Here is a 27,448-nt window from a genome sequence, read left to right on the forward strand (position 1 = left end):
TGGCAAATGCCATTATTTTGTTCTTATTTATGGCTGAGTAAAACTCCATTGTGTATATACACCACATTTTTAAAATCCATTCATCTGTTGATGGGCATCTAGGTTGATTGTATAATTTAGCAGTTGTGAATTGTGCTGCTATAAACATTAAGGTGGCCATATTTCTTTAATATACTGATTTTATCTTTGAGATAAATACTGAGAAGTGGGATAGCTGGGTCATGTAGTGGTTCCATTCTTTGTCTTTTGAGGAATCCCACATTGCTTTCCAGAGTGGTTGTATTAATTTGAATCACATCAATAATATAAATGTGTTCCCTTTCCCCCGACATCTTCACCAGCATTTGAGGATGAAAGCATTTGAGGATGAAGAAGAAGAGGAGGAGGAGAAGAGGAGAAAATTGAATTTTACAAGGAGAGAATAAAACAAAAAACAAATATGTGTGTGTGTGCTTGTTTGAATAAATATACATGGCACCTGACCCTAGGGCCAAGCCAAACCTCAAGACATATGTTTATGTGAATATATTTATGTGTGTATGTATATAGTATATACCAAACAATAAATGCAAAGCATTCTAGTCTTGGCTCTGCTGAGGTGTTCAACCCTGCAGACAAATGTGGATGTTTGTTACCCATGAGGATTAGCTTTTCCTTAATTGTCTTACAGAATCCACGGAGTCAGCACAGGATGAGGGTTATTCACCCCTTCCTCTTAACTTTTGTGTTACTTTCCAGATATCCAACAAGATTGGATTGGGGTTGCAGCCAGTTAGAAGAGTTCTCAACTGCCCAGTTCCACAGTAGGAGCTAGCATGGACTGTGATGTAGACAGGGCAGAAATCTTCAATAGAATGATTAGTTCAGTGTACTTCAAAGATTGGCCTGATGCCCAGCACTGTGGCCTGTTTAGGTTACTGGTTTCCTGTGGGAAGATCAATGGGTTGGTATGGGAACAATCTGCATAAGAGGGCCAGTAGTTCCCACACGATCCACACCCAGGACTCTGGCCGTCCAACCCCAGGTTCCTGGTATAATCATGTCTGTTCCTGCTCAGACTCCTGAGCCTCATCATCTGGAATAGCTGAGAGTCTTAAAGGGGAAGCAAGTTTTCCTCTGTTCCATGTCACCAACTGGTTTCCCACTGGAAAGAGATTTTAGTGGGTTTTGTTTCAGTGGTGCTCCCTTCCCCCTTCCCCTGTGGCCAAGCCAAGCCTCAAGATATGTATCCATTGTGCAGGCACATTTTTTTCCTCAGAAGCAATAAACTTAAATTCAACCATCTGAAGATGGCTTCTCATTACAGTCCCCATAGTATTGAATAGAAGTTGAGAGAACCTGTCCAGTGCCAGCCTGCTCTGCAGGTTCCAGATAATCTGAGTTTGGAATGTCCTTCTGCACTGTTTCAATTTCTGTTCTGGTTCCATCCACTGTGTCTCTCCCTTCCTCTCTGTTACTCCTGCCCTACAGTTGCTGCTGCATCCCCCATGCTGATGTGTGCTTCCTGCAGGGCACATTTTCTGTTCCACTCTCTAGAGTGCCTGGGCTTCTCCAAGTCTCTGTCCACTCAGCATCTTCTCAGTCACCCACCTTGATGAGGAACTGCTCTCTTTTGTTCTCATTCCAAATCACAGAGAAGCGGGTGAGTGTGCTGGCTGCCTTGAATCCCTTGTTCCTGAGTTTCACAATAAAAATCAATTATCAAATTAAGTAGAATATTTTCTGTTTTCCCTTGTTCAGTGTTAGGATGAAATTGGTTTTGATTTGAATGTTTGGTCAAATTAAGAGCATAAAATTTAAAAAAATACAGAGTTCTAAGAATTTTACTCCAACAAAAGTAAGAAATAAAAAGAAAGAAAATATAGAATGGAGAAAAAAAACATAGCAGAGCACAATAGAGGAGGGAAAGGGGAAATACTGGGTAATGATATTGGCCCATTTATATGGCTATGTTGTGTGCATGTACAATGTGAAACAATGAATCCCCCATTATGTGCAACTATAATGCTGCATTAAAAACAGAAAAAGTATAGAATCTGAGTCACCTGGAACATTATAAAGCTACACTGACATTTAACCCATTGGCTAGTATTTCTTGAACCCTATGAAGTCACTGGCTTTATAAAAATTACCATTAGGGGTCTTTTACTTTTTGACACTGAATATCAAATTATTTTCCCATTTAACCACTTTCCTGAGCCTGTGCTTCCTAATTATAAATACCTGTGATTATCTCCAACTGTGCCTGTTGAGTCTGCCCTCTTCCTGTACCAGCCTTACCACTGCTCCATTGCAATGATCATGAAACTAACAAAAAGCAAAATCCTGGTAAAAATTTCAGTTTTCAGGGACATAAGCAGTGAAAAGTCATTTGCCTCTAAGCATAAATATCAAGAATAACTTAAACAAAGTTGCTCCAAGACAATACACCAAATTGAGCTGATGTGCATTCACTGCACCAAAATACCTTCAGATGTGCTGACTGAAGGATTTTCATTCATTGTTATATTGGTAAATTTTCAAAACATGAGGATTGGTTGGTAAAAGAAAACTCTTGTGTTGAAAATATGTATAGGTCAAATGTGGATTATAGTTGTCTTTTTTTTAAAGTTATTCACACATGCATTTTTTTTCTAGTCGGTTATATTTTTTTTCTTACACTTACATGAGATAGGTACATCAAAAAAATTGAGAAAGGGTAAAAGGTAAAAATTGAAAGAAGGTGGGGGTAAAGTTAGATATTATGTACATTGAATAAAAGAAGAAAGAGGAGGCATGAAATGAAATGAGCAGAATAGGACCTGAACAACTGTGAGCTACAACAAGCTGAAAAGAGGCAAATGGGCTGGGGTTGTGACTCAGTGGTAGAGCACTTGCTTAGCATGTGTGAGGCACTGGCTTCGATCCTCAGCACCACATATAAATAAATAAATAAATAAATAAATAAATAAATAAATAAAACACAGGTATAAAAAGGGGGTCAAACAAAGAAGTGAGAGAGGAATTCAGAAATGACAATGATGACAAAACAGTAAACCAAGGAAAGGACTCTTGCTTGTCATACTTTTACATTCAGTCCCTTATCCAGAAGAGAAGGGGCTTTATTTTCTCATCACCTGGCCACACAGAATTTTTCTCTGCTCTGAGGACCCAGAACATGGGCTCTTAATATAATTCATTTGAACTATAGATTGGATCATGCTTGGGTCAGCCTCTGACCAATTTACCTGATTATGTCTTATGTTCTTATTTGTAAATGACAAATGTGCCCAAAGTTCCAGACACCATAAGGGTTACATTTCTTTTATTTTCACATTTTTAAATTAGTGCATTATAGTTGTATATAATGACAGCATTTGTTACATATTCATAAATGAAAACAATCTAACAGTATAACATGGCAATATCACTCCCCAGAACTTCTTCCCTCCCTTCCTCACACTCCTTGGTTCCTTTCCTCTAGTGGTCTCATGGTTTTCATGAGATTCCCACTCTCCACCCCTTTCTTTTTCTTCACAACATTCCACATGTAAGAGAAAGCATATGGACCTTTACTTTCTGAGTTTGGCCTAACATAATGGTCTCAAGTTCCATCCATTTTCCTCCAAATGACATAATTTCATTTTCTTGATGGCTGAATAGACCTCCACTGTGTATATATACTACATTTTTAATTAATTTATCCATTGATAGGCATCTAGGCTCATTCTATAGTTGGGCTTCTGTGAATTATGCTGCCATAAACATGGCAGTCATGTATCACTAGGGTGTGCTGACTTTAATTTTTCTAAGATAAATTCATTCGGAGGGCTTGTACAGCTGGATCATACAGTGGTTCCATGCCTAGACTTTTGACAAACCTCCATCCAGATTTCTATTAGTTGCACTAATTTATGATCCCACCAACAGTGTAAATGCATTCCTTTTTCTCCACATCCTCTTCATCATTTACTATTTGTATACTTGAAAATTGCCCTTCTCACCGGTGTGAGATGAAATAACGTAGTTTTGATGTGCCTCTCCCTGATTACTAGAAATGTTGAATTTTTTTTTTTCATATATTTTTTGGCCATTTGTATTTCTTCTTTTAAGAAATATCTGTTTAGTTATTTTGCCCATTTTTCATATAGTTATTTTGTTAGCATCGAGTTTTTTTGAATTCTTTATATGTTCTAGATATTAATCCCCTGTTAGTGGAGTAGCTCACAAAGATTTTCTCCCTCTTCACAGGCTCTCTCTTCACTCTTTTAGCCATTTACTTTGCTGTGCCAAAGCTTTTTAATTTGATGACATCCCACTTACTGATTCTTGGTTTTATTTCCTGAGTTTTAGGGGTCTTGTTGAGGAAGTCACTGCCTGCACCTATATGATGGAGGGTTGATTAGGTTTTCTTATAGCAGTTACAAGGTTTCTAGTCTGATTTCTAAACCTTTGACCTATTTTGATTTAACTTTTGTGCAGAGTAAATGACAGGGATACAAATTCATTCCTCTACATATGAACATCCAGTTTTCCTAGCAGCATTTATTTATTTGACATTAGAGTCCTTCTTTCCAAGATTCCTGCTCAGATATTTATCAATCTCTGTCTCTTCTGAATGTCTTACTTAAATACTGTGTTGTCTTCCTGTTTCATTTAACTGCTTCTTTGTATTCTCTTGGATCTCATTGAGCTTTTTAGTAATTATTATATTTAATTCTTTATCAGACATTTTATTTGTTTCAATTTCTTTGGAATATATTGCTAAAGGGTTATTATGTTCTTTCAGAAACATTATATTATCTTGATTTCTCATATATCTTGTATTCATTCATGAGATTTATGCCTGTAGTGGATCCCATGTCTCTATCACTCTTTCGGGGATGGCCTTCTTAGTAAGTGACTTTCTCTTGAAGATGTATGGGTCTTAGAATGTCAGTTTGTTATGCAGTGTTCCTTTGATTCTATGTGGAGAGCATAATATTGTCTCTGTGTAGTTTCTTTGGCTCTGATTAATGTGTTTGGGAAAAGTAGGTACCATGCCAGAATTGGAAAGACCAGTGTCTTTGCAAGCTATTCCAGAAGTTCAGAAAAGTGTGATGTAGATAGCAGTGGATGTGGGGTCCTCATGGTGTGCCTATTTCTACAAAGAGAGTGGTGGCCAAGATCAGGTGATAGAGATTTCTTTAGGCACTCTTGGTGTTAGCTTTACTACTTGCAAAACTCCTTCTGAGACTGTCAGCACCAGACCTCTGAGAGGTCTAAAGAACTGTCCTCCAAGAAAGTGGTGCAGGCCCAGATGCTACATGGGAGAGACAGTAGCAGTAATTGCATCACCTCCTGTCTCTGATGCTCACACCTGGACCTGACTAAAGTGTGTGGTCAGAGAAGGTGCAGGGCAGCTGGCAGCAGGAATCTTGTGGCTGGTGTGGCAGCAGGTAATGTGGTGTTCTACTCTGCTGCTACTGTGATAGTTTGCACTGGGAGCAAACCCCTGGCTACAGTTAGGCAAATTTGCCCATGGCCTCCCCAATACTAGGTATGCATAGCTGTGGGTGGGGCAATAGTTGTAGCCACAGCATTGTTCAAGGGCCTCTCAGCTCAACCTTGTGGTTGTGCAGCAAAGGAACTGTGCTGTTACTTCCTTGTCTTGTCAATATCAGGCAGCTCAGCAAGGCACAGGAGACAGAGAGACAGCAGGAACCAAATGGGTACATGTCTTCATTCCTGACCTGGGCACAAGTATACAAGTTCCTGACCATGCCATTGGTCCCAGAGGACAAGCTCCCTGATCCAGTTCTTGAGGAAAGCAGTGTGCTCCTCCATGTCACAACACCTGATGCCTACAGTGCAGGGAATCTAGTGGGATTGAGTCAGAGTAAGTCTACTGGGTTCACTGAGGAGCTACAGCCCCCAAGCTAATGCAGGGGAATGTCTGCATAGTAGCAGAGGTGGGAATATGCAGGAATTCAGATCCCTAAAACATTCAAATTCAGACAGTAGTCCACTTCTCAATGTCTTTTCTGGCTAAGCTCCCTGGGGGATCACTGAGAGATGATGTGAGATTAATTTCCAAAGTAATGCTACTGTGCAGACTTCAAGTTACTTATGTGAGTGACTGTGAAACCGTAGTTAGGATTGCCAGTATCCACACTAATAAAGTTTGTTGGGACTGTCATTTACCCTTGCCCCTATGAAGAGAGATTCTTCTTCTCATGACTATAGAAATAGGGTGGCAGACACCAAATATGTTTTTTTTTCTTATTATGCTACTGTTCTAGGTCTCAGAAACTTCCAAGACCCCATTCTCTTTCTTGCTGATTTACAGTGTTCTCCCATGGTCACTCGCCCCTAAATGCAGCTATACATCTGATACTCTGGTTCTTCCATGTGAAGGAGAAGTGAGCACTGGACACCTCTATTCAGGCCTCTTGTCCTCTACCCTGATATTGTTCACTAGGGTCTAGAATAAGATGGTTTAAAGGCAGGTTCAAGTCACAAGAACGTGGAAAACGAAATGAATAAAGCAGAGTAATAGCTGATCATCTCAGAGCTAAAGAGGCTCAAAAGAAATCCTCCCAAGGGAAATGTCTACTGATTTTGGTTTGGGCATGGGTAGGAATATAGGTGGAGAGAGATTTTTAGGGTACTTAGAATGGGAAGTGAGAATCTCTCAGAGTGTTTAGGATTGAAAATGGAATATGAGTAAAAGTATTTTAGAAGTCCTGGGCCTCAGAAAGATATTGGATACAGAAAATAAAAAGGATCTTACAAGAAATAAAAGTACAATCTTGAAATACTTCCTTTTATGTAACCACAAATAACCCATTTGGAGAATAATAAGAACTCTTTCTTGCCTTTGGTTTTGTGGCTGTGGACATTTGACCTGAATGTGAGAACTTTAAAAAAATTCCCTACCAAATTTATGAGATATAGTAAAAAATGTTTCTCCAGGATAAATATGACCTCTGTCTATAAAGACAAGCAAGTAAGAAAAAAAATTCAAAAATAAATAAATAGGGTCCCACTTTGTTGTCCCCAAACATGGTCATTTCTTAGTGCTTGCTAGTGTTTGTGCTACTTTGTGCAGCTTCATAACTGCTGTCATGTAGCACTGCCTTTGAGAGTTTCCTAAAATTGTGGTAGCTATGACAGCTCTCTGAGCTGCTGGACAACCCTGAAGACAAAGGAGGGCAAATCCAGGGATAATGAGTATGTGCTTCCCTCAGCAGCATCACTCACCGAGGGACACTGTTTGACAGTATATTGCCCCTTGGACAGGTGTCCCATTTCAGCAACCTGAGTTCTTGGTAGTGGTCATTGGAAGTCTAGGTTCCAAGCCATAACGGTCAAGATGAATCAATCTTTCAGGTGATAGAAAACTGGATGTGTAACCGATGTGATACTGCAATCTGTATACGGGGTAAAAATGGGAGTTCATAACCCACTTGAATCAAATGTATGAAATATGATATGTCAAGAGCTATGTAATGTTTTGAACAACCAATAATAAAAAAAAAATAAAAATTAAAAAAAATCTCAGCAAGTTATGTGTATTTAATATATAAAAAAAAGAAATACAGGCTACCAGACAACAAGGGAGCAGTAATTTCTCTTCAGTAGCAGTTGGAAAAGACACTGGGCTTCAGTGGGTAGGTAAACTGGAGCCAGAGTGAAGGGATCAATTTGTTTGATGGTGTAAGATTGTATGAATCCCCATGGCTCCTGCCAAGCTTGGGTGCTGCTGGGGCAAGCACCACTTACAGTGATGCCTCTCTTGCAGATGTTGTTTCTCACTCTTCAGCCACTCAGAGGTCAGCTGCAACACATTGGAAAGAGAAGGAAGTGGCTGCTTGCAAGACCAGCACGTAAAGAGGCCACTCACATTTTTTTTCCAGTTATAATTTTACTCTATACCACCAGGATTCAGATGAGGAAAAGGAAATTTTTTCCAATCACCCAGAAATGAAAGCCATTCCAAAAAGTGTTTTAAAAGGAAAACAGGGACTACTTTGTTACGGAGCACTCTCCAAGAGATAGAGGCTACTTTCTAGAATCACTGGGCTTCTACCCATCTCTCTCTTTTCCTCTTATCAACCTGAGTCAGAGACTAAGAAGTTTGGCTTGAGGCATCCAAATATGTAATAAATTGGATAGAATCCCTAGGGGAACTGCTGCCTCATACACAGCAATTTCTCTTCCAGGCCTGTCCCTATCACTGTCTTCCATTGTGGCCACACTGTAGAGCTCAGCCATGTTGATAGTATCCCTGGACTCTCTGCAAAGGGAGCTGCCCTAAGTCCTCCCCACTATAAATGCCCTATAGTTACATCTTCAGGTTTCCACTGGTGGATATTTATCTTGTATTTTATAGTAATTATTACCATAGATTATAAGAATGATAATAATATTTAGAAAAGTACAAGAGGTTCTCCCCTTGACTTGGTAGTAGAAGCTTGCTTGAGTTCCATCTGGTATTTTCCATAACTGGGTTCAATGTCCCCACACAGGACTGAGATTGAGTTGATAATAAAGAGTCTTCCTCGTTGAATGGAAAGGAGATATTAAAGGAATTTTTGAGCCCCTATTTTAGATGTGCAAGTAAAATTATCTGATTTGATCAATAAGACTGACAAGAAACCTGAATAAACCCTGTAGTTTCAGTTGCTGTTATTAATTAACTAACTTAAAATGTTATGAAGTTTTCAAGATCACATAGCAAAACAATGTATTCCCACTAGCCTTACTCTAGATAATACCTCTGACAGTTAGGTCAAAATGGTACCAGTTGCCTAAGTTGATTTTCAGGAACTTGGAGGTAGCTCAAATATGTTGAAACACTCACCCTTCACTGGGGCCTGCACAGAGTGTGAGAGGAAGCCCTATTTGCTAGGAAGACACCACTTGGTAATTTGCTGAGAAATCCATGCTTTCTAAAATGAGCAGGGTGTGCATATTATTAGACATTTGAAATAGAAAATGTTCTAAATATCCAGAGCAAGGGGGATACTGTTTCTCTATGCTTCCTCTGGCAAGCAGAGCCTACTTACTGCAGCTGACCCTGCCCTGAGAGGTGGGGAGAAAAACCCAAAGAAGGCAGAAATGGATGACTCCCTGTCTTTCCTTGGATTATGTGATTTTTCTTCCTCTTCTCCATTTTTTCTTCTTCTTCCTCTTCTCTATTTTCCAATTTCAAGTATCACTCATTGAATTTCAAATGGTTAATAGAGTCCCTTATAAAATGACCTCTTAAACCAGGCTGGGGCTGTAGCTCAGTGGCAGAGCACTTGTCTTGCACGTGGGAAGCCCTGGGTCTGATTCTTAGCACCACATAAAAAAATACACAAATAAAGTAAAGACATGCTGTCCATCTACAACTACAATAAATAAATAAATAAACAGGTAAATAAATAAATAAACAAATATTTTAAAAATTAAAGGAAAAAAAAACTCTTGAGTGTGCTTTAAGGAAAAGACTAGTGGCAAAGTCCTGGCAAGAAAGAACCAGCACTCTTAGCTGTCCTTCACTCATTAAGTAATGGATTGGAAATGTACTGGGGAATCCACAAAGCTTTCAGCCAGAGCCAGGTGAGGGCTGGAAATAGGGTAAGGAAAGTGAGTCACTTGGAGTACAAAGTTGAAGCAAATGCTCTCAGACTCTCTTAGGTTACCCTAGTCCTCCCCAAGATAGTGCTGGGTCATAGGACTCTCTGAAGGTACCCTGGAGGAGTTTGGTATATTCCCTTTCCCTCAATGCATCATAAAAACATCAGAATTTTTCAAGTAGAAGTGATATTAGGCAACTGAAAAGAAGGAAAAAAGAAAAACAGAAATAAGAAAAAACAGGACACAGAAGCACCTAGAGAAAACATTCTTTGTCGGAGTCCAGCTCCAACAGGGGGTCTCAGGAGATGAACGGATGGTGAGGAGTCGGCGAAAGGGGGTGGAGAAACAACACAGACACCAAAGTGAAGGTGCTGAATCCCAATCTTTACTTGTGAAGTTCATCATATATACTTTTCATTTTGGCAGGCTCACAGTACTTTGTGGTTACAAAAAAGGAATCCTTATTCAAAGAAACAAAGTATTACGTAGCCACAATTAGAATAGAAGAATGTATCTTGGCTTATGCATAAGCAAGCATTTTTCCTTTCAGTTTGCTTTTTGCTTTGAGCTGTTTCTGCTTAGTTAACTTTTAATAATAGTCAGAAATGTCCCAGACTATTGGCCTATACCTTGACTATTCTTTCTTGACTTACTGACTGGAACCAGTGCCATGGTTACGGCAAGTGGTTAACTTGAAAAGAGAGGCTATTAATTTTAATCAAACAAGAGTAAGAGCACAAACCATTGTGCACAGGAACAAGAACAAGTTGCCCAGTACTAAGCACTAATCTGTCTTCTTAACATTAATTTTTCTTCTCTAGATTTTAATTTAATTTCTCAAAAACTTCCTTGACTGTTTTTCCTACAGGGGTTTTTTAATTAAACGTTAACAATTTATGGTCCACAGCTGAATCATTGCATTTACAGCAAACAGATCTATTCTTTAGAAGTAGTTGCATTAATTGGGAAAGTCATGTTTTTTCCTTCATACTTCATGGCCTTATGAGAAATCTCAACTATACTTATTAAATGAATACAAAAACAAACCAGCCCATTCCCAGAAACATACTGCGCTCCTCCAGAGGATGGACGCCTTGCGCCATCTACCTCAGTAGGGCCTTGCCATTGCCTGAGTCAGGGGAGGGGCGCAGGAATGCTTGCTTAAAATAATCATTTCCTGGAATTGAGATGAGACTTGTAAATGAAACCGAAAGTCTGTTTTCAGCATTGTGGGTGGGCCAGTATTACAGGACACAGCCAAAATATGGAATGGAGGGCTTACTAACTTCATCGATTGATACAACACTTTTGGAGATTCTACAATACACAGGCAGTGTGCGCTCACTGTGAAGAAATCTCAGGAAGGTCAGACATGGGCTTATCACTGTGGACTCCTAGCACAGCAACAGAGAACACAGGCCCCAGTACAAGCCTCGGCACAAGAGAACAAGGTAATCCCCCAAGAGCTATGTGGAGGCAATGGGAAAATTACTCTCTGACCTCCCAAGGGCCACTGGAATGCAACAAACAAACATCAAATAGGAGAAAAGTTATATATATTTATTTTCATGCAAAATGGCAAAACCACAGCATGGGGACAATCACAGGAATATGATTAACTACCTATTTAACATTATGCACAAACTTACATATCCCTTTTCTATGAGGTAGGGTTGAGATAGGTAGATAATTTTGAGGACTTAGAAATTATTCTTAGTGGAGAAGGTGGTCTCCAAGACAGTCTCTGAATTTTGAATGAGCCCAAGGGACAGAATGTGGTAAGAAAAGTTCATGCAAATGTAGTTTTATTTCTCAGTCCTCTATTTGAGATTGATACTGGGAATTCAGGGTGAGGATAAAATGCCATTGTTCCCTTTTGCAGTCTGGTATTAATGCAGATTAAAAAGAAGCCATTCCCTGAAAATATCATTCCCTGAAAATGGATTATTGGTAGGGTTTAGGGAATGTCATTCCCTGAAATGGATTATTTACATCAAATTGCTCAGCATGCCAAAATAATCCATTTTCAGGGAATGACATTTCCTAATCTCTAAAAATTCTAAGATGCTGGCAATCACAGGGAAAGTCTTAAAGGTTCAAATTAAACTCTTAGAATATTGTGGCCGAGGGGATTCCCCACAATCCCTCCTTTTCTGACACATCTGATCTTTCAAGTCAGTTATGTGCTGGGGAGAAAAAAAAAATTATATTTGAACATGTTCTTCAGGCCAAGCATTAGGTGAGAGTCACCTATGTCATCTCCTTTAGTCCTCATGGCTATTATTGAGTTAGATAATAGTACTGCTGCTAAAAAATTAACCTACCATTTAGCTGCTTCTCATCATTCTACTACATTATTATCTTCTAATTATTCTTCTGCCTCTCCTATATACATATAATGTAGGGATAATGTAGCTTTAAATTTACTCTTTTTCCTCCAAAGGTTTTAATAAGTTTAGTCATCAAAATGAACTCACAACATACATACTGTGAGGGAAAACATGCCTACAAATTTTTTAATGTACTTAAGCATGAAATTCATACCAAAGGATGAGACTCAAAGAGGGCATGATGGGTGAACTTTATGCAGAGCTAAGCTAGGGTATAGGTGCTGGGTTTCTGGGAGGAGGGTGGGACAAGCACTAGAAGGACAGGGACCAGGAGCACAGTGTTGTCTTTTCATGCAGGTGAAGTTTCCTTGGTAGCAGCCAACTGGGGTAACCTCTCTCTTGGCAAGGTATCGCAATGTCTTGAAAAGACCTTTCCTAGTTAGGAAACGAATATCAAATAGAAAAGCCTCTACCTGCATGCATGTGTACTTTACTAGGGCTGGTATAGATTTTTTTTGAACACAAGAGCCTTCCTTTGTCTAACAAGTTAGCAGTCTCTCTGAATAGCCAACTTAAACTATACCACAGAAATGTATTTAAAGTGAGATGTTAAAGTATTTTAATCTCTCTCTGTAGTAAATGTTGGATTCTGAGATCAAACTTTTGACTAATACTAAAACTCTTGTTCATAAAAAAAAATGCCTATGCTCCCACTGAAAGAGAGAAGATCAGTCTTACTGGTAAGACACTAGGTCACCAGCCTTATACCCCCTGTGTTCTTCATGTCAATTAATTGGAATAGCCATCATCATTCCTGAGGAAAACAGTTCAGATACACTATGTTCCTTATTCAGATATCACACATTGCTTGAACATTCATATATTTCATACTCTTTGTCTGAAACTAAAGAAATGAATGTAAATAAGAATATCTCCCACAACAGGAAGGAGAACTGGGAGGAGTCCTGCTCTGAGGTTAAGTTCAGTTCCTTCTCTTAATAAAGAAACCCAAACTGACTGCAACTGTGAAACCTCTGCCTCTCACAATTGGGGAAGGAAGCTGCTCTTGGTGGTGCACTTTTCTCTGGAGCAACCTGAAGACAGGCTCTTGGCAGTAAGGGGACAAGAAGTTGTGAAATGGGGTAGACAGAGAGATGTAACAACAGACCAAGGTGGTTCTAAAAACTGCAGTTGAGGTTCCTTGATTAAGTTTCCAGATCTGAGGGAAATAATGGCTTCGGCTTCTGCTCCCTGGGCTCTTGGTCCTGCCCTGAGTCATCCTTCCTTTTTTTATATAGTAGTTAATGTTCAGAGGTGAGCATTTTTATCAACTTGCTTCCTGACAGCAGAATTTGGTGATGGAGGTGAGGGGACATAGCAGCCTGTTTTTATTTTGTACTCACTGTATATCTTTCTGTTCAAGCTGGTAGGCTCTCTGTTGTACGAATGATATGTGTCTTGGAGATCAGAAACAGGTCCTTTTTCCCTGGTGTTGAAGACTAAACCCTTCCCCCCCCCCCAAAAAAAAAATGCCAAGGCAAGTGTAGAAAGCAAGTTTTATTTAAGAATGTGATAGAGACAAATTTCTAAGAGAAGTGGCCCTAGAGTGAGGTTTCTGTAGGAGGGGGTGCATCTTGTTCTCTTATGGGTCTCAAAACATCTTCTTTCTTCTCCATGTATGTGCCTCGGAGCAGGGAATTTGGAGCTTCTGGTTAACAATCCTGAGTGCCCAGGAGCATGATAGCAGAGGTTAACAACCCATTGTCCTCTGTTTTTTAATCAGTCTCATCCTCTCTGGACCCCCATCATTCATTACCTGTACTGACTGCCTGACCTTTGTCCCCTAACTCAGTTTGCTGATCATGTGACATATTCTGTCTACTCAGGCCAAGTGAAGCTTCAGGAAGATTGCTTTTTGGATAAGAAAGCATGTATGGGGGTCAGCAACATGGTCCCATTTTATTGAATTATACTTTTAAGCTGGTTTTGTCACCATTCTCATCTATCTGTCCCCTTACACTAGTATTCTCAAGAACTTCTGATATATTTAATTGGAGCCTCATTCTATGAGACAAAAGCCACATCCGTAGGTGATTTTCAGATAAACTCTCCTATATACTGGCCTCATGCTTGTTTTTGTATAGGATGGTGTCCTAAAGTTTCCTCCAGAACTTCTGGCTTGATTGATAGCACAGTGCAAAACTCTTATTCTCTTAAAAGAGTTCTTTGGGTACCAGATTACTCTGATGTTTTGATATTTTTTGAGGTTTTAGCAAAAATTGTCATATCACACTTTTTACAAAAATCTCAGTCCTTGTCCTGATGCCAATCCAACAGTGAGGTCATGGTTTTGAGACAAAGATAAATATTTTTTTGCCTTATTTCATTTTTCAATATTTCCAGATTTCTTGCCTTAGAATTTATGTTAACAGGGACCAGAAAAACTTAATCCTTATAAATATTCATAGATTGGATCATAGAAATAAGAATAATATTCATTGTTGCCATTCTTGACATTTTTCTAGTCAGACAAATTTCTCTGTTAATATAAGGGACAGAGGAAATCTCCATTGTTCTAAGAATCTCTACCTAGAGATTTTTCTTTAAGACTTACATTTTTTTAAAACAAAACACGATGATTGTATTACACAGCATTAAAAAGCAGGCCTCATAATGCTTACAGTTTACTAAGAAAAAAAGTGAAGAAAAACTTGAGAAGAATTTTGCCATGATGATAATGAAATACATGTCCATTAAATATTTTCTTACATTTCTTATACAGCTCAGAAAGAAAGTTGGTTTTTAGCAGGGCTCAACCACATCCCTAGAAAGAAATATTCCTCCAGAGCTAATGATTCATTTTTAGGGAAAATCTGAAAGAACCTCCAGAATTAAGAGAGCAATTATCACAACTGCTTTCTCCCCCACAGTTCCAAATGTCATTTAGTTCAAGCTGGATATGGCTTCCTGGATTATTGGTTCTTGTTCTTCTCCCAGGAAAAAGAAATTGTGTAGACTACTTCCCTTAATTTATTCAGAATACAGCTAGAATTCTTCCAAAGGACTTTCAAAAGGACTTTTATAGGGAGAAAAACAGTAGAAGCCTGGAGGCAGAAGAGTTTGCAGAGCACATTCTTTGATTTTTTTAACATGCTCAGTCTTTGCCAAAACCATGAAAGTTCCAATCAATAGTGTGTAGTACATGTTTAATTCTCAGGAAATGAAAACTCCTGGTTTGGAATTTTGCCATTGCTGGGGATCAAACCCAGAGCCTCATGAATGCTAGGTAAGTACTCCACCACTGAGCTATACTCCAAGCCCATAAGTCCTGGTCTGCAGTCCACTAGCATTTAGTACATTCTCAATGTTACAGAAGAAGTACCTCTATCAAGTTTCAAACTAATTTCATTATCACAAAAGACAAATCCAAGTTCATTAAGCAATCATTCCCCATTCCCACCTCCCATAGATCTTGGGAAACACCAATCTGCCTTCAAATCTTTGGATTTATGTAGTTTGAATATTCCTTATAAAGGGAATGACAAAATATTTCATTTTTTTCTCTGTGGTTCCTCTCATTTAGCATAATGTTTTCAAGGTTTATCCACAAAGTGGCTACATCAGAACATCTTTTTATGGTTGATTATGTTTCATTATATCAATGTAATACATCTTATTTATACATTAATTAGTGGGTATTTGGGCTATATCCATCTATTTCGCTACTATGAATAGTACCACTATGGACACTTGTGTATAAGTATTTTTAACAGTTATTTTCAATTTGAGGGGTACACACCTCTCATTAGAATTCCTAGGCCATATCATAATTCACTATTAATCTTTTTAGAAACTGTTAGACTGCTTTATATGACAGCTGCACCATTTCATATTCCCTCCAAAAATGTATGACAGTTTTACTTTCTGCAGGCCCTTACCAGCATTTGTTACTCCTTTGTTGTTATACCTATCCTAGTGGATGTAAAATATTCAGTGTGGTATTAATTTGCATTTTCCCAGTGGCTAATGACATTATATAATCGTTATTGTGCTTCTTGGCCAAACTCATTCTATGAAGCTAGTATCATCCTGATAACAAAACAGAAACATATCAATGAAAGAAAATTTCAGGCAGAAACACATCAATGAAAGAAAATTTCAGACTAATATCCTTGATGAACATTGATGCAAATTCTCAATAAAATTCTGAGAAATTGCATACAAAAACATATTTTAAAAAATAATGCACCATGATCAAGTAGGGTTCATTCCAGGGATGTAAGGATGATTCAACATACTGAAATCAATAAATGTAATTCATCACATCAATAGAATTAAAGATAAGAATCATATGATTATATCAATTGATGCAGAGAAAGCATTTGAAAAAACACAGCACCCTATCATGTTCAAAACAGTAGAAAAACTAGGTATAGTCAGAGCACACCTTGTAATATCTATCTATTCTAAACCCAAGTCCAACATCATTCTAAATGGAGAAAAATGGGAAGGATTCCCTCTAAAAACCAGAACAAGACAGGGATACCCTCTTTTACCACTTCTATTGGACATAGTCCTTAAAACTCTGGGACTAGCCAGAGCAATTAGAAAGAAGAAAGAAATTAAAGGGATACAAACAGGTAACAAACAACTCAAAGTATCATTATGATATGATTCTATACTTAGAGGATCCAAAAAACTCCACCATAAAACTTCTAAAATTAATAAATGAATTCAGTAAAGTGAAAGAATATAAAATCAATATCCATAAATCAAATGCATTATGTCACATCAGTGATTAATTCTCTGAAAGAGAAATTAGAAAAAATATCCGATTCCCAATAACCTCAAAAAAAAATGGGAATCAACTTAACAAAAGAGGTGAAAGACCTCTAAAATGAAAACTACAGAACACTAAAGAAGGAAATTGAAGAAGACCATAGAAGATGGAAAGATCTCCCATGCTCTTGGATAGGCAAAATTAATATTGTCAAAATGGCCACACTTCCCCATGTGCGGATACAGATTCAATGAAATTCCAATTAAATTCCCAAGGTCACCCTTTATAAAAATAGAAAAAGCAATCATAAAATTCATTTGGAGAAATAAGAGACCCAGAATAGCCAAAGCAATTCTTAGCAACAAGAGTGAATTAGGAGGCATCACCATACCAGATCTTAATCTATACTATGAAGCTATAGTAACAACAAAGGCATGGTATTGGCACCAAAATAGACTAGTAGATCAATGGTACAGAATAAAAGACACAGAGACAAACCCACATAGATACAGTTGTCTCATACTAGACAAAGGCACCAAAAACATAAATTGAAGAAAAGATATCCTCTTTAACAAATGGTGCTGGGAAAATTGGAAATACATATATAGCAAAATGAAACTAAACCCCTATCTGTCACCATGGAGAAAACTAAAAGTGGATCGAGAACCTGGGAATTAGGTCAGACACCCTGTGCCTAATAGAGAAAACAGTAGGCCCAAATCTTCATCACGTCGAATTAGGCTCTGACTTCCTTAACAAGACTCCTAAAGCACAAGAAATAAAATGAAGAATCAATAAATTTGATGGATTCAAACTAAAAAGCTTCTTTTCAGCAAAATAAACAATGAGGTGAAGAGAGAACCTACATTTTAGAAGAAAATTTTTGCCAGATTTTTGTCAGATAGAGCACTAATCTTCAGGATGTACAAAGAACTCAAAAAACAAAGAACTTAACACCCCCACAAAACAAAGAACTTACCCCCCCAAAAAACCAAACAAACCAATCAATACATGGGCTAAGGAGCTGAACAGAAAATAGCAGAAGAATATATACATTTGATCAAGAAATATATGAAAAAAATGTTCAACATCTCTAGTAATTAGAGAAATGCAAATCAAAACTACTCTAAGATGTCATCTCACACCAGTCAGAATGGCATTTATCAAGAATACAAACAGCAATAAGTGTTGGCAAGGATGTGGGGGGAAAAGCACACTCATACATTACTGGTGAGACTGAAAATTGGTGCAACCAATCTGGAAAGCAGTATGGAGATTCCTTAGAAAACTTCCAGTATGGAAGTTTCATTTGATTATTTTTAATCACATTTTTTATTATGGCACTGTAGTTATACAAAACATTGGTATTTATTTTGATATAATCATATCAACATGGAATATAATTTGTTCCCGTCTAGTCCCTAATACTTTTCCTTTCCTTCCTCTTCTCCCTCCCTCCTATTCCCTTTCCTTTACTCTACTATTCTTCCTTCAATTTTTTCATAGGTTTCTTTCAAAGCAGTATGGATATTCCTTAGAAAACTTCCAGTATTCCAGTATAGAATGGAACCACCATTTGATTCAGCTACCACATTCCTTGGTCTATACCCAAAGGACTTAAACTCAGCATACTATAGTGATGCAGCCACATCAAGGTTTATAGCAGCTCAATTCACAATAGCTAAATTGTGGGAGCAAACTCTATGCCCTTCAGTAAATGAATGGATAAAGAAACTGTGAGATATATACATGTATACACACATATGCAAGGAATATTACTCAGCATTAAAAGAGAATAAAATTTTGCAGGTAAATGGATGGAGTTGCAGAATACCATGCTAAGTGAAGTAAGCCAATCCCCAAAAAACCAAAGGCTGAATGTTTTCTCTGATAAGTGGATGCTGATCCATAATGGGGAAGGGCATAGGAAGGATGAAGGAACTTTGGTCAAAGGAGGGATGAGTGGGGATATGGGGGCAGGACAGATGTTTTGGAATGAGATAAATATCATTAACCCAGGTATATGTATGTCTGCACATACGGTGTGATGTTACATCATGTATGATCAGACACATGAAAAGTTGTGCTACATTTGTGTACAATAAATTGAAATGCATACTGCTTTTATGTATACCTAATTTGAATAAATAAATTAAAAAGAAAGAAATTGACCAAACTGTGGTATGTACATACATGAATGCACCACCATGTAATTCACCTTTATGTATATCTATTAAGCGATAATTATTTTTAAAAAGAAGCCTATGAAAAAATTGAAGAAAGAATAGTAAAGGAAAGGGAACAGGAGGAGGGAGAAGAGGAAGGAAAGGAAAAGTATTAGGGACTAGACGGGAACAAATTATATTCCATGTTGATATGATTATAGCAAAATAAATAGCAATGTTTTGTATAACTACAGTGCACTAATAAAAATGTGATTAAAAACAATCAAATGACTCTCATTTTGAATACAGTGATCTTTCTCACATATTCTGTTATTTCAGACTAATATTGTTTTGTGAAGATGCATGTACCAGGCATGTAAAGGTGAAACCTGGAATGTATTTGAATGTAGCCAGTTCTTCTTGTCCTTACAAACTATATATGAATGTTAGTCTTAATACTTTCAGGAAGTTTCAAATTTCAACAACAAATTGGATAGAGATATAAATTTTGTGACTGTTTTATATATATATATATATATATATATATATATATATATATATATATATATGGGTATGGGGGCTTTCTACATTTGGCTTATTTGGATTAAAACAATATTCTCAAATTCCATCTTTTTTTAGAAAATGACATAATTTAATTTTTCTTTATGGTTGAATAAAGCAGCATTGTACATATATACCACAATTTCTTTATCCACTTATCCATTGGCAGACACCAAGTTTTTTTCCCATATTTTGGCTATTATAAATTTTTCTTCTATAACCATGGGTATACATGTATAACTATAGTATGATGACTTTAAATAATTAGGATACATATTAAGGAGTGGTATAGCTGGGTCATATGGTATTACTATTACTAGTCTTTTGAGGAAATGCGATCCTGATTTCCATAGTGGTTGTACTAATTTACACTCCCACTAATAGTCTAAAAGTGTTCCTTTCCCTCCACATTCTTTCTAGCATTTGTTGTAGTTTTTATTCTTGATGATTGCCATTCTGACTGGAGTGAGATGAAATCTCAGTGTAGTTTTGCATGCATTTTCTTAATTGCTAATGATGCTAAATATTTTTTTCAGACATTTGTTAGCAATTTGTAATTTTTCAAATGAGAAGTATCTATTGAAGTAATTTGCCTATTAATTAGTTGGTGTTTCTTGGTGTTAAGTTTGGTGTTAAGTTCTTTGTATTTTCTTGGTATTAATCCTCTGTCAAAAGAGTTGTTGGAAAAGATTATATCCTAGTCTGTAGGCTCTCTCTTCATATTCTTAATTGGTTTCTTTGCTGTGTAGAAGTTTTTAATTTTATTATCTCTTGACATTATTTCCTGAGCTTTCAGAGTCTATTGAGAAAGTAGATGCTGTTCATAGAAGCCTGAACTTTGCATGTTTTCTTTTTGAATTTGCACAGTTTCTGGTCTAATTCCTAGGTCTTTGATCCATTTTGAGTTCATTTAGGGGCAGGTGAGAGAAAAGGGCCAAGTTTCATTCTTCTACAAGGGGTAAATAATTGGCCTGTCACCATTTGTTTAAAATGATGTATTTTTTTCTAATGTTATTTTTGGTATTTAGTTGGTTGGATTTTCAATTAGTACAATCACTATGGAGGTTTCTCAAAGACTAGACATGGAAGCACCATATAACCCAGCTCTTCTACTCCTCTGTAGCCATTCTAAAGAATTAAAGTCAGCATATTATAGCAATATACGCGTAATGCTTTATCCATGTCTTTAGGAGATCAATTTTTCAATAAAAGTTTACATTTTGTACTTAATAATTTTTACAACATTGTAAAATATTTTCTCGTGTTTTTTCATATGCTAACAAAACTTTAAATGACTTATGAATCTACTATACCTATGTAGGTTTGTCTCTGTGCCTTTAATTCTTAACATTGGTCTACAAGTATAAACTGATACTTTGCAGTTTTTGTTACTAGTTCTGTGTATGATTTGAAGTCAGATATTGTGATGTCTCCAGCATTGCCATTGGGGCTTCAATTGCTTTGGCTATTCTGGGTCTTTTATTCTTCCAAATTAATTTTTTTGCTACTGCTATGAAGAATGATACTGATATTTTGACAAAAATTTCATTGAATCTGTATATAAATTTTAGTTGTATGGTCAAGGTAACACTATTAATTCTGATATCCATGAACATGGGAGGTCTTTTGATCTTCTTGTGTGTTCTTCAGTTTCTATCTTTAATATTTTATGGTTTTTATTGCAGAGGTCTTTCACCTCTTTAATTAGCTTCATCACAGACTATTTTCTTATTTGGAGCCTATTATGAATGAGATTGTTTTCCTGATTTCTTTCTCAGAAGATTCATTTTTGGTGTATAGCAAAATAATCAGGTTTTATATGCTGATTTTATGCCCTAGAACACTGGTGAATTTATTAGCTCTAGTAGTCATCTAGTAGTCTCTAAACTATAGAAGATCCAAATCATTTGCAAACAGTAGTATTTTTACTTCTACCTTTCCTATTTTTCCCCTTCAGTTCCCTTTCTTGCCCAATTACTCTGGCTAAAACAAAACACAAACTTATACTTAGGTTGTTCATTTATAATCCTAGAAAAAAAGAATGAAGTATGAGAGAAGCAGGAAATGAAGAAAGATTCATTAGTCAACTGGCCACTGTAGGGATGACATCTCAAAACCACATGAGGAGCCTTATAAAGCATTCCTCAGAAGCATCTATTTGGGGGCAGAAAAGGAAAAAAAACAGTTATTCACCACTTCTCATCTATATTGCTCATAAATGGCCTCATGGAAATAAGTTTCCTTACCCTTTCATGTTGCACATGTAAGATGGCCAGTAGATTCCCATGGGCACCCTGTAGGAATATACAACACTTTCATAAAAGAAAAAAAAATGTTTAAAAAGTAAAACACAATTAATATATCCACCACATAACAGTATCATTATATTTATCATTGATCACATTCTGCTCAATGGCATAGTCATAACGTAGTCCAATGTTGGACTATTGACTTTCTTCCTATTCCAATCCCCTATGGGTTATTCACTGTGATGTTAATGCATGTGAGAAGTAAACTTTAGCTGCTTGTTATGAACTATCGGATGGTATGAGTCAGTTTAAAGATGTAAACAATGTGGCTACGTTTGATGTGAAACCATGGTAGCATTTTATGGGTGATTGAAGTAATTTTATTTATAGCTACTACTAATGCTTTGGCTGCTGTAATGAAGCCAATGGACTGGTGTGGAAGTTCCAGATTAGAAACACTGGTGTATAGCAACATATGTTAACCAGAAGAGTTAGAAAAAAAGTTCGTATATTGCTAATTCTACTGAAAATAATCTTTTCAACAACAATATGTACCTTTTAAAGCCCTGTATTTCCATGTGGCTCAGTAAGTTTTCTTTTTACTGTTAATGTCTACTGAACTCAGTCTTGTTTCAGCATTGGGTATTATTTTCATTTAAGGATCAATGAACTAGTTAAAAATATGGCCCATCCATGTCCTTAGGAGATTAAGTTTTCAAAAAAATTTACATTTTGTACTTAATGTATTTTCACAAAATTGTAAAATATTTTCTCTTGTTCTGTCATATACTAACAAAAGTTTAAGTGACAAATGAAATTTTCATACATCAATTGATATTTAGTTTCAATTTTGTGTACTTATTTTGGTGGCAGAGAAACCACATATGCAAGACATTAATCTTAGAGCAGTCTTTCAAGCAGAATATGTAAAGGACTTCAATAAAACCAACCCAAAATAAGATGGATGAAAAATAAACAGACATTTTATATAAGTGAATATCCAAATAGTCAATAGAGTATTTAAAATGCACAACTTCATTATTAAGAAGGGAATTTCTTATCCAGACTATATTAAATATTAAATACTAAAATACTGATGTACACGTCAGAATGGCAAAAGTTTGAAAGAATAAAACCAAAAGCTTACAATATAAATATACTAGAACTCTCATACATTGCTGACATAAATGGACACTTTGAAAAAAATTGTAATTTTTAAAAACTGATAATCAATTTTTTACAAGTGTTGGCATAGGCATCTACAGTGTTGACTTCAACCTCCACTCCTGGCTTAATACTGATGGCGTTTTTTTTTTAAACCAATCTCAGAAGGACTGTGCAAGTCAAAGAGTCACTTGAGGATTCTCATGTGGAAGTGATCCCATGACTTGGAACCTACACCACAAGGCTTTTCTTGCAGCCCTTCTTAATCTTGGTAGGCGTGCAAACAGATGCTTTCACTTTGAGATTCTTTTCTTTGTGCCTCTGATGAAGTGAGCACACACTTTTTCTCCAGCAATTTCACATTGCAGGTGGTGAGGGTAATTCTAGTTCTCCAAATTGCCACCTCAGGTTGTGGGGTGTCCTTCCAGTATTTTTAAATGCCATCGCTGAGCTGCAGCCACCCGATTGATTTATTCCTGGGCAAGAGAGAACAGCCGTGAGTGTGCAGCATAAGCAAACTGAATCATGTTCTGTAGCACCACACCCACATCACTCTCTAAAAACCAAACTAAAACAAAACAATAACAAAAAACTGTTCACATATTTAAAAACCATTTGGTATTCTTTACTGATCTTGAAAATAAGTGTATGTTATGACTTAGCCATTTTGACTCCTAGTGTATACCTAATGGTATGTAAGTGCAAAAAAATGCAAAAATTGTTTGTTACAACGTTATTTAATATTTCCCCAAGCTTAAATTAAAGTGTTCATCAATGGTAAAATGAATAATATAAAATCTAATGTGATCATATAGTGGGATATTGTGCAACAATGAAAATGAACCAATAGAGTTCTCAGGTAGTAAAGTGGATAAATCTCACAAACAGAATATTTAGTGAAGGATATCTGGCACAAAACACAAATACTTTGTCATTCCAAGCAAAATCTAATCTATGGTGTTAAATTGCCTATGGGGAAGAAAAAGAGGGTATAGTGCTTATGGAGAGGCATGTGATGGGGGAAAAACGTGGGGTTGTGGATAATATTTTACAACTTCACCTGGATGATGGTTACAGGAGTGTGTTTGCTTCCTGACAAATTAAACTGAGCTGTTCACATGCAATCTGTGTATAGTTTTTAATATATCTGTTATATTTCCTTTTTTAAAATAAAAAGAAAAAAAGGATTAACCACATGTTTTGTAGCCTTCTGACTCACTGAGAGTCATTCTTTCTTTGAAGCTAGTATACATAGATGTTTCCCCAAAAGATATCTAAATCTTAATCCCCAGAACCTGTGAATATGTTCTATGGTAAAAATGTCTTTGCAGATGTCTTTAAGTAATTAAGATTCTCCTGGGTTATCCAGGGGCCCGATGTAAATTCCAGGTCCTCATAAGAAGGAGACAGCAGGGTCAGAGTTAGTGAAGCAGCAGATGGCAGAGGTCATGAGTCTAGGAATGCAGGCAGTTTCTAGAAGTTGGAAAAGACAAGAAAATGGATTTTCCCCTAATGAAACCAGAGGGAATGAAGACCTGCCATACCTTGTTTTCAGTTTCATGAGACCTAATTTTGAACTGGAAGATAAATTTGTTGTTTCAAACCATGTTGGTGAGTTTGTTGCTACATGAAGAGGAATCTATCAGTGAGCCACACATTGTAATTGTGGAAGTGTATGTCGCATGATTACTCTATGAATGTGTATGGAATGAATGGTGACAGTCCCCAAATGACGGAATCCTAATTTTGATGAAGTGATGTTATACATCAGTGTCCCTCTGTGAGAATTCAGTGACGGTATCAGCTGCCACCACAAGGCAGTTGCCTTCCAGTCTCTCTCTTTCTCTGATCTTCAGACTTCAGAGGCCTGGAGTTGAAGAAGACAGAGCACAGTCTTTGTATTCATCAGACAAAGCAAACTGAGGACAAGGATGTAGATAAAGATGGCATGATCAGTGTTTCTCCTTAGTCCATCTGAGGAATTCATTTATCTGAAAGGTGAAAAAAAAAATGTTTTTAAATATTTAGTTTTTTAGTTTTTTAGTGAGCACAATATCTTTATTTTTTTATTTTTATGTATTGCTGAGAATCGAACCCAGTGCCTCACGCACGCTAGACGAGCACGATAGCACTTGAGCCACATCCCCAGCCCCTGGAAAGAATTTTTTACAGAAATTGAGAATATTAGGATTGAAGTAATATTAGTCATTTGACATCTAAAGTGGATTTTGCTGTGTATCAACTTTAGGTTGCAGTTACAGAAATATAGCACATCCTGGTCAGGTGGAGGGAGATCCTGGGTTTCACTTTACAAAAATTTCCTAAATTTTTAAGTGGCATGGATGTTGAAATGAAATCCAACTGGCTGCCACTGGCCTAGCATGGCAGGGTGACTTGAACCAAACGTAGGTGGTACAGACTGCTGAACCAATGTGAGGGATGGAGAATGTAGGAGTAAAGCCAGAATTCTGGAGCCAGCAAAATCCTTGGAACAGTGAGATAAGCTGATAGACATTGTGTCTGTTAAGAGCTACATCAGCTAGCCAATTCAGCAGTGATGTCTCGTAGAATGTGCACAAAAAGCTCTGTTCCAAGCTCCAGATGATGACAATGCTATAAAATAAGCCAGCAGAAGACTAGGTCCTTTCTCAATGCCAGAAAAATGTTTACATAAGACACAGCCTTCCAGAAAACATTGAGAAAAGAAGCAGGAAAAAAAAGTGAACTTTGCTTGATTAAGCACTGTTATCCAATAGAAACTAAAAACTTCTTATTTAAATAGTCAGGTTGGGTTAATTTTGAAGCTTGAAACTTATTTTTTTCCCTTCTGCTACCAAGGGAAAAGGACCTGTGAGATGTATCAGATTACAGTCTGTAATAAGGAGAGTAAAATATTTATGTACATCATCTGAAGTATAGTGTAAGCCTCCTGCAAATTTGTTGAGATATCTCCTTGAATAAGTTTTGAGAAAGGAGAGAGTGGATCAGGGAACTGCCTATCATCTTTTCCTTTCTCTTCCTGTCTCCTTTCTTTTCTTTCCCTATTCCCTGATTTTTCATTGAGTGCGGGAAGTTGGAGGGAATTTGAACTTGCATCCATAGCCCTCTTCTCTTTCTTTTAGAAGAAGTTATCTAGACAGGAAAATTTCCCATGAAGTATGAAGTTACTGCAGGTTCATTAAAATCAAAGCCTTGTAGTACATACAGGACATATATGAAAGCAAAATCTGGCCCTGGCCTGTACACAGGGAACAAAGGAAATAGGCATTTATACTAATTGTTGCTCTGGATATTATCAGTGAAGAAGAGGTTGCTGAGATATTTTTGTTAATTTTCCTAGACACATGTGTGTAGACATCCCAGACCTTCAATAAATTCTCCCCTTCATTTGTTTCCCAGTATTTGCAACTTAAATTGTAAGGTCACTACTCACATTTTATTCTGTCCGACGTTTATATTATTTCAATCAGGTTTTGTACCTTTTTGGAAAAACATCTATGTCTAGTTCATTCTATAAAGTTCTATGTCCTTGCAATAGTCTAGATATGTCACCAACATTGAGTAAGATTCAGTGTCAAATTCATGCTGTTCCAAAATATATATTCAAAGATGCTAACAATTATAGCACTGTTTATAGTAGTGAAAAATTTTGAACTTCCCTGGCCTAGGATAGGACCCTGAATGATTACATTCAAAGGAATCCTATGTAGGTATTCAAATTAATTATTTAAATACACCAATATTTGCTGACATAAAAATATCCATAATAGCTATATGATAGGAGATTAAAGGAGTGTGTATACTATACATTTTCCTGTATGCAAAACGATATATATTTTATTTTGTGTCCATATGCCTGAATGCAGGAGTGTTTGTGAAAATATTTTTTTTTATTCTTAGTTGTTCAAAACATTACACAGCTCTTGACATATCATTTTTCATACATTTGATTCAAGAGGGTTATGAACTCCCATTTTACCCCGTATACAGATTGCAGAATCACATCGGTTACACATCCACTTTTTTACATACTGCCATATTAGTGTATGTTGTATTCTGCTGCCTTTCCTATCCTCTACTATGCCCCCTCCCCTCAACTCCCGTCCCATCTTCTCTCTCTACCTCATCTACTGTAATTCATTTCTCTCTCTTGTTTTTTTCCCCTTTCCCCTCACTTCCTCTTATATGTAATTTTGTATAACAATGAGGGTCTCCTTCCGTTTACATGCAATTTCCCTTCTCTCTCATTTCCCTCCCCCATCTCATCCCTGTTTAATGGTGATCTTCTTCTCATGCTCTTCCTCCCTGCTCTGTCCTTAGTTGCTCTCATTATATCAAAGAAGACATTTGGCATTTGTGTTTTAGGGATTGGCTAGCTTCACTTAGCATAATCTGCTCTAGTGCCATCCATTTCCCTGCAAATTCCATGATTTTGTCATTTTTTAGTGCTGAGTAATACTCCATTGTGTATAAATGCCACATTTTTTTTTTATCCATTCATCTATTGAAGGGCATCTGGGTTGGTTCCAAAGTCTAGCTATTGTGAATTGTGCTGCTATGAACATCGATGTGGCAGTATCCCTGTAGTACGCTCTTTTAAGGTCTTTAGGGAAT

General features: G+C 37.0%; 1 protein-coding gene and 1 pseudogene across 5 annotated transcripts in view; one reads left to right on the forward strand and one right to left on the reverse strand.

Annotated features, from left to right (window-relative positions):
- Positions 1-10,798: 10,798 nt before the first annotated feature.
- The window catches only part of LOC124088585 (interferon-induced very large GTPase 1), a 67,372-nt gene continuing 50,722 nt past the window's right edge, over positions 10,799-27,448 (forward strand). For all 5 annotated transcript variants that reach the window (XM_058576939.1, XM_058576940.1, XM_046438284.2 and 2 more), the window contains exon 1: positions 10,799-11,036. The gene's annotated coding sequence lies outside the window, so the exon portion shown is untranslated. The remainder of the gene's footprint in view (positions 11,037-27,448) is intronic.
- Positions 22,886-23,401, reverse strand: LOC131423931 (small ribosomal subunit protein uS10-like; annotated as a pseudogene).

Source organism: Marmota monax, unplaced genomic scaffold, assembly GCF_021218885.2.
Source record: "Marmota monax isolate L192 unplaced genomic scaffold, Marmota_monax_Labrador192_F-V1.1 WCK01_AAM20220418_F8-fsc00061, whole genome shotgun sequence".
Lineage (NCBI taxonomy): Eukaryota > Metazoa > Chordata > Mammalia > Rodentia > Sciuridae > Marmota > Marmota monax.